This window comes from Cibotium barometz, chromosome 57, assembly GCF_041138505.1.
Source record: "Cibotium barometz isolate CiBa-2024 chromosome 57, ASM4113850v1, whole genome shotgun sequence".
Lineage (NCBI taxonomy): Eukaryota > Viridiplantae > Streptophyta > Polypodiopsida > Cyatheales > Cibotiaceae > Cibotium > Cibotium barometz.
In genome coordinates this window covers 8,947,383-8,956,257 of record NC_141102.1, presented here as the reverse complement: position 1 = coordinate 8,956,257, position 8,875 = coordinate 8,947,383, and positions in this window count along the sequence as shown.

Below are 8,875 nucleotides of genomic sequence, written 5' to 3'. Positions count from 1 at the left end.
CACAATCTGTCCAACTCCTTTAACGGGATAAGAGGAGTTATTGGCACAAGTGACAGTATTCCCTGTGGGAGCAGACTCAAGGAAAGTGAATAAACTGCGCTGCGAGGTGATATGCTTAGTGGCACCACTATCAAAGTACCATACATCTGAATCTACTGCAGACATACATGTGTCATGCAAAGATGGGTCATAACTGCACTGCGCATTGAATGCCCATTCTGTATCTTGAACAACATTAGCAGATTCATTGTTAGAAGGAGAGGCATCTGCAACAGCCATACCAGCCTCTTTCTTCTTAGCCTCTTTCGCAGCCAGCTTAGGACACGCTTTGATGACATGATCATTTCCCTTACAGTACTTACAAAATGTCTTCTGTTTGTCACCCTTCTTCTCATCTTTGTCTTCCTTCTTTGGTTGCGCAGCATTTGCAGATTTCTGCTTACTAGAAGAAAAGCCAGCTTTACCTTTCCCGCTTCTCTGACTAGCAACGAAAGCTTGATCTGCGACACGCATAATATTCCTGTTTTGCCTTGACTGGTCTTCTTGCAGCAAAACAGAAACTAACTCCTCAAATGATAAGGCATTGGGATTGCCTTTCATCATCAAGCGAAGAGTGGAAGCAAAACCCTGATAAGAATCTGGTAGACCATTCAAAACAGTCTGCACAAGTGAACTGTCTGACAGGATTTCATCTGCAGAAATGAGCTGCTCTTTGAAATCCTTGATCTTTGTCAAAAAGCTATCCATAGAATCACCTTCGTTCATATGCTCACTCTCCAACTGTTTTCGGAGGTAAGCAACACGAGCCTCATTTCTTGCCTGATACAATGTGGCAAGTACATCCCAAGCATCCTTAGAAGTCCTGCAGGAGCGAATATGTGGGATAATGGTACGTTTGACAGACAGCGCAATCAAGGCATGAGCCTGCGCATCTCTACCATCCCAACGAATCTGCTCTGCTGAAAGTGGTGGTTCTCGAACAGCTGCTACAGCACTTGTGCCTGCACCATCATCAACAGTACCTGTTTCTGATGTGTTTGCAGCATTCCCAGCCACAATAGGACGTGCATCAATACCCTGCACAATGTTCCATAACCCCTTTGCTACCAATACATGTCGCATCATATATGCCCACAATGGATAGTTGGTGCCATCCAACTTATCCTCAGCAGCCAACATGCGGAATACATCATTGTTGTCAGCCATGGCCAATGACTGTACTACTAGATGTAAATGCTGTCTGTAAGAGGTAAACCTGTATAAAATCGACCTGTGCTATGTAGCACAGCCCAAAACAGACGAATGGGCACCTGTCCTGCAGATTTTAATCTTGACAGAAAATCTGCACAGTAGGACGATTTTGCCTGCGCAGTACTTGGAATGCAAAAACGGAGGGCGAAATGACTTCAGATCAAAATTCTGAAATGAACAAGCCCTACGGGCTCTCCCACGGCATATACTAACCTGTAGACGCTCGTGAAACCTCGTCGCAATCGGAGGAGATGAAGCGGCAGGTGCCGGTGATGCTGCCCGGGAGGAGGAAGCCTGCTCTGATACCAATTGTTGGAATTAGGGTTGCAGGAATGCACACACAACTTCAAGAAGATGAGGAAGCTTGAGCACAACACAGTAGTGTATTATGAGTGCCAAAAATGAAAGATCACAAGCCCTAGAAGATAATGGGCGTATATACAATGCACGGGAAAAAACCTCCTAGTGAGGGAAAAAGTGCCCCGGCGGTCCTAAGTGTGTTCACACACATCACTACTATAATATGGTAACATAAACTATCTCTTCATTTTTACTAATTATCACTAACCTACTAGTTAGTGTGATTAGTAGACTTAAAGAGAGCAAAAAACTAAAAAATTGAGCCTAATTGCTTGCAATTAGACTAATTAGAGTGGCATTAGTGTTCTAAACACTTGCCTTGACTCAAATCTATGCTTAGTTCATTCTAATTAGGCTCTAATTAGCAAGAATTAGCACTAATTTGGTCTCTTTTGTCTAATTTTTCCCCTTTTGAGTAGATTAATTAGTGACCTAATTAGTGAAATTATTTTGAGATAATCACATCTTTGTATTAGCATAAACATTGCTAATCCATCTATCGAATCCCCATGCTTAAACTCCTCACCAATTAGGAGTAATTTGAGGGCAAAGAAGAGGGTGAAAGAGTGATTAACAATGGGATTAAGAGAATTAATCTTTAGTTAAGCTAGAGGACCTCTAAATTAGTAGAAATCCACTAATTTAGAGGTAGCCTCTAACTTTAGCCCTGTCCCACCCACCTAGCATTAAAGAGGGGTTCTTAGTTGTCTCCCACCCACCTAGCATTAAAGAGGGGTTCTTAGTTGTCTCCCACTCACTTCCCTTCAATTTGAAATTCAAATCTTAAATTCAAATTTCAAAAGTGTCCCGGTCATTCCTTCCCAAGTGCCGTGGATGCTCCTTCCCAAGTGCCATGGATATTCCTTCCCGGCCGTTCCTTCCCAAGTGCCATGGGATGCTCTTTCCCAAGTGCCATGGACGTTCCTTCCCGGCCGTTCCTTCCCAAGTGCTATGGGACGCTCTTTCCCAAGTGCCGTGTGTGCATATACTAGGAGGCTAACCCACATTAGGCTTGTGAGCATGGGAGCTTGGGAACAAGCTCTAGTGGAGCATGGGTTAGGACTAACCTTAAGGATTAAGGTTAGGGTTAGGCATCCAAGGGTCACACATGGGAAATGGAAAGTCAAGAGTCACTTGAGGGCCCTCCTATATAATAGGGGCATGGGGCACACTCATCAAGGGAGCTTGGGAGCTTGGGGGCTTGGAGGCTTGGAGACTTATGCTATGGTCTCTTGTGTAGAGGTCCATATCTACTCATCTACCATTTCACACTATAGCTACATGCTATTGGATTGGAGTTATACCTCTTGATGGTATGGGACATCAAGGTAGAGGTATGATGTATTTCATTTATTATTCATGTGTGCATCCCTTGGGCTTGGGTGGTTGAATTTATGCCTGATTTATGCATGTTTATGCATAACAATTATCTAGAGAGATCTTAGGGTTTTAACAGTGGTATCAGAGCAATCTCTATTTAATTTTTGTTGATTTTTTAAGTAAATTTTAATATTTACTAATAAAAATATTATTTTATTGATTTGTGTTGATGAATTGCACGTGGATCATCGATATGGTGATTGGAACGTGTGTAACTACAATTCAATGGACGAATCGACGTTTGCGGGAAAATTTCGTGAGTTAATGCTATTTTTCTCTATTTTTTATGGTTAAAATCGAGCATTAAGGGAATTTTTTACAAAAATACCATTAAGTTTATGGTGGATATTTTTGATAGAATGGATTCCCTGAATTTCTAGAAATTTTAGAAATTTTGCCTAATTTTTTAAGGAATTTTTTGAGTATTTTTATGATTAAAAATATATTTTTATACATTTTTGCGGTTTTTTTCCGTGGGAATGCGATCAAATTTCTGTCAATTTTCTACTGAAATTCAATAGGGGACAAGGTGTTGATGCATGAGATGCTCTCCCGTGTGCGTGGGACTCTCTCCGCCTCTCAAATCTGAATTTTTCTTCTTTTTTATGAAAATTCTCTTAAAAAAGATTTTTTTTAAGTTAAACATTAATCATAATTAATGTTAATTATGATTAAGGGTTTAATTAAAAAACCTTAATTAACGATTAAGCTAATCTCTGATTAACAGAGAAGGGAGGAGAAAGAGAATGGATGGGAGAGGAAGGAGAGGAAAGTGGAGAGATGAGTGAAGAGCACTTCACTCATCTTCTCTTCTACGAGCAGGCGACGCGGCGCTGCAGGCCGGGCGAAAAAAATCGCCCCCCCTTAGAAAAATCAAATTCCAATGTTAAGCTTAATTAAAACTTTTTTATTTTATTTTTTTAAATAAGTTTTTTATTATTTCCAAAAAAAGCTTTTGAATTTATTTCAGAAAAAAGCTTGAAAAAAGCCTGGAAAATACTGAAAAATATGGGATTTGTGGAAAAAAATCTCTGAAAATTTCTTCTTGAAATTTTTTGGCTTTTCATCTTCCGGAAAACCTTTGGCTTTCCATTTTCCCGAAACCTTTTGGCTTTCCGAATTCCGGAAAAACTTTTGACCTTCCGTATTCCGGAAACTTTTTGACCTTTCACATTTCGATTTTCTTTTGTCTTTTTATTTTCCCAAAACTTTTGGCTTTCCGTATTTTGGGAAAACCGTTGGAATTCTGAAATTTTTTGACCGTTCGTATTCTAAATGCGTTCGGGGTAATTTAAAAATTTTAAAAAATTCTTAAAAAATTAGTGAAAAATTAGACAAAGGTTTTTTTAAATTTCGAGAAAATGTGGGGTTGGTGTTTGGCATGTGGTGTGTCCATTCGGGCGCCCGTGACCATTCAAATTCCTTTAAAAATATATTTTTTGACCCAGAAAATTAGAAAAATCCATTAAAATGGTAAATTTTCATTGGATTTGAGAATTGTTGGGCGGAATTGAAAAATTCATGAACGATGGGATTCTCAGGAAAATTAGGAATATTCTAGATATTATTTTTAGAAATCCTAAAAATTGGTATTTTAAAAATATCAATGGTATTTTGGCAAATTAAATTGCTAAATTTTTTTTAAAAAAATATAGGTTTGGAATGCCATAAGATAGGTTTGGTGGAATTCAAAATTATCATATTTTGAGGCCCTATGAAATTAGGAAAATTTAGAAAAAAATCATGATAATTCTTTTTCTCAAGAATTTAATATTTTCGAGGGTTATTTAATGTTGAAGTACGTTTTCTCGTGCTAACATTAGATAGATGCGGGTTATTCGCATATTATTAATACGATTATATCTCGTATTAATGGATATTTATGTTTGGATTAATTCTAAATGATGTATTCATAATTTTTTACCATTGTTTAGCCATTCTTTTTTGGACATGTTCCTTAATTTCTTTTGATGGCTATAATTTACGTTCAAAGTGTGTTTCAACTTTGATACTTGTCCATGATAATTTATTTTGCACTTATTTAAGTGTGGTTTGTGCTTAATTTCTTAAGCCTAAGACAAAGTCTATCATGGGTTAGTTGATCGGTTTGTTTTGGTGGATTTTTATTGGATGTTTTCCAAGTTTTATATGGACTCATCAGGTTCTACCTAGATCACTTATGTCTAGGGTTTTCTTATTGAGTGCTACACACATGTGTTTCACTTTCTTACTTTGGAGTTTTATTTGAACAACACAACGTTCATATACTCCGGATTGATGAGTTGGCCCCACCCACCAATTTTAAAGCTTCTTTTGGCATGATTTATGTCCATTAGATGGTATGCATTGATTTTTATGATCAACTATGGTTTTCATGGATTTAAGGAGCTTCTATGATTTTATCCATGGTTTTATAAGGATCTTTTGATCTTTTGGATAATTTCATGTGCCTTGAAGGTAGCATTTACCTTCATTTTTTGCATGTAATTTTGGACTATGTTCCTTGTACTCTTGTACATATTCCAACTCGGATACCTAGTTGCTTATGTATCTAGGTGAGTTATTTTTCTACCCTAACTTTATTGTGTTTTGGGTAGTTATCATTAGAAGGCGCCAATAATTCAATTTCTTTTCTAATGATGTACTCAGAAGGAGTTATTCCTTGATGTAGTCTCAAGTATATAGAGATAGGTTTAGTATGTGAAAGTCTGGATAAGGCCATCTTATTCCTTTTATGCAGGATTTTATTCATATTTTCCTAGACGGCATACTAGGGAGTTTCAAATTGTTAAGGTATGTAAAGACAATCTTATTTTCCTAGACGGCATACTAGGGAGTTTCAAATTGTTAAGGTATGTATGGGTGGTATCATGGTGGTGTTGCTTGCAAATGAAGATCAATACCAGGATGCAACAAAAACGATACTTAGGGCTCTTGAAAAGAGTTCTACTTTGTAGATGAATGTGGGAGAGGGTTTGATAATAATCCCACATGGGGACTTATGGGAGTCCTAGAATTTTTGTATAAAAGGTGGCTCATTTGAGAGCTTAGACACACTTTGGGCTTAGTTCATGCAAGAGCTCCTTTGAGAGACCTACTCTCCCTCTTCTCCATAGAGGTGAAGACTCTTCTCTCACCCCATCTACATCATTGTATGAGGTTAATCTCTTCATTGAATCATTAACAATGTCATGAGTCTTTCTCATCCTCTTCTCTAATCATTTTACTCTTATGCATGCTTTTAGTATTTCATTTTTGAGTACATGGATTGATTTGAAGCTTTCATGGAAGCTTGATGCTTGAATGTGTGCATGCTTGTAGGAAGATAGGAGTGGAGTGAGGTCTTTCTCTTTGCTTGAGTGCATAGTGATTGTATTCCTCTTGCTTGTATTTGTGAATGAAGGGGTGTGTAGGAATGAGGACAAGTTGAGCTTGTGTGTATGCTTAGTCTAGTGTCAAGTGATGGTAGCCATGAGCATTCTCTCCTTTTGTGGATAAGCTCTTGTGCACCGGTACGGGTCGAATCCCTAGCTCCGAAAGGGATGCAAATCCCATTGGAGTGAGCTATACGTGGATCGTACTCCTCTTACTACAAGAGAGAGAGTTTTCCGTCTCTCCATTGGCGCCGCTGCCGGGGAAAAGACTCAAATCCGGTTGAGAGTGTGTGGAAACCACCACTATTTCCTCTTTTGGTTGCAAAACCATTGAGTGACTAGGTTAAGTTTGGGTGTGTGATCCCGGTGTGAGTGGATAAGGTTAACCATTGAGCGGTTGAGGTTTCTCCCGCATTGTTTTTTTTTATGTTTCATTGCTTTTATGTTTTTTCAAGTACCGTTCATTATGCTTACCTTCATTGTTTTTTGTCATTTCATTCTTTCATGCTTTTTGTTAACATGTAATTAGTATAAATAAATAAAAAGAAAAGAGGTGCGTTGCTAAGCTCTCCCATAGCTTATGCAAGCCCCATTGACTCCCAAGCAAGAAAGAAGAGAGATAGGAAGTGTTGGAGGCGACCTTCCTTTTGTTTTGTGTTGTTATCGTGTGGGGAGGCATTTCCATAATTGCAGCAAAGAAAAATAAATAGATATAGATATATATATATATATATATCTATATCTATTTACATATATATACATTGGCTGTGGGCGGCCAGTTGGAGTGGGCGGCCGGCTTATAGCGAGGAAGAGAACATTTATATACACACTATATTTATACTTCTGTCGTGGCAGCTGGAGGGGGTCGCTTGTATTGAGCGTTGCATTGAGCGCGGCTTGTATTGAGCGCTGCATTGAGCGCAGCCTGCAGACGAAGGCGTTGGAGTAGAAGTGGGAAGCGAACGAAAGGAAGGCGGGCGAAGGCAGCTTATATATATATATATATATATATATATATATATTATACACTTACGTGAAAGGAAACGAAGGCGCCTGGCTAAGCGAAAGGCGCGGCCTGCATTGAGCGCTGCAGGAAGCCTAGAATCGAGGTGGCTGCAAGAAAAAAAAAAGGAGGCGGAAGGCAGGCCGTACAGAAGGAAGAAGGCGGCTGCAAGTAGGGCGAGGAGGTGTAGGCGTTGACGGGGTTGTTGGCCGTCTCTACCTCACCCACAGCAAAGCAGAAGAGAGGCGGGTGGCTGGCGAGAGACGGCCAGCACTCTGGAGTAGGCGGCAAACGGCGGGAGGTGGCAGCCGAGAGGCGGTTGTGGCTGGCGAGAGGCGGAGGCGGCTGCGACTCAGAGGAAGGTAACAGTCTGCAGCACGCGGGGGCAGCAGCAGAGCAGCAGTCGGCTGGAGCTGAGGAAGCGAGCAGCTGCAGCAGCGTGGAGTAGCGGTTGGAGACGTACGTAGCCTGCAGTGGAAAGCAAAGGCGAGCAAGTGGCCGCTGAAGAAGGCGTGCAGAGACAACGTACGGCCGGCGATAAACCCGGGGGCGAGCGGCGAGGCGAAAAGATAAGGTTAGTGGATTTTTTATTTTTTATTTTTTTTATTTTTTTTATTTTTATTTTTTTCAATGTTTTTTTTGTAATTTTAAATAAAAAAACAAAAAAAATAATATTTTTTTAATTAAAAAAAAGAGAAAAAAAGATTAAAAAAAAACAATTAATTATTTTTGTAAAAAAAAAAGGAATAGTAGAAAAGAAAAGAAGAAAAAAAAGGGGGAAAAAAGAAAACAATTAAATATTTAAAAAAAAAAAGAATAGTAGATAATCCAAAAATAAAAAAAAATAAAAAAATAAAAAAATAATAAAAAAAGAGAAAGAAAAAAGAAAAAGAAGAAAAAATAATTGTTATTTTTTGGAATCCATTGTAAATTATTTAAATTTCTGTACAAAATTTTGCATAATTTAAGTAGCTTGCATTTTTTAGAATTTTTGTAACTGCATGCATAATTAGTATTTTTATAATTTTTTATTTTTGACACGAAATTCATTCATTTTATTTAAAAAAAAAAAACAAACAAACCAACAAACAATAAAAACCAACAAAAGGAGGAAAAAACAAACAAAAGAAAATTTTTTGGATTTTTAGGAGTCTATTATTTTTTGCATATTTTGTAGTTCTTCATTTTTTTTAATTTTTTGCATAATTAGTTTAACTTGCATTTTTTAAATTTTTGTAACTGTGTGCATAGTTAGTATTTTTTTTTTTAGTGTGATTCATAATTTTTGTGTAAATTTAAAAAAAAATATAAATCAAAATCATAAAATCATAAAATCATTAAAAAAAAAACAAATAATAAAAAAAATAGGTTAGATAAGTACACCATACATTTTCTTTTTTTGTCTCTAGTGGTTAGGTAGGGTAAAAAATATATATATATATACCTATATATATATATATTTTTATCAAAAAAAAAAAAAAAACAAAACAAAACAAAACAAAACACA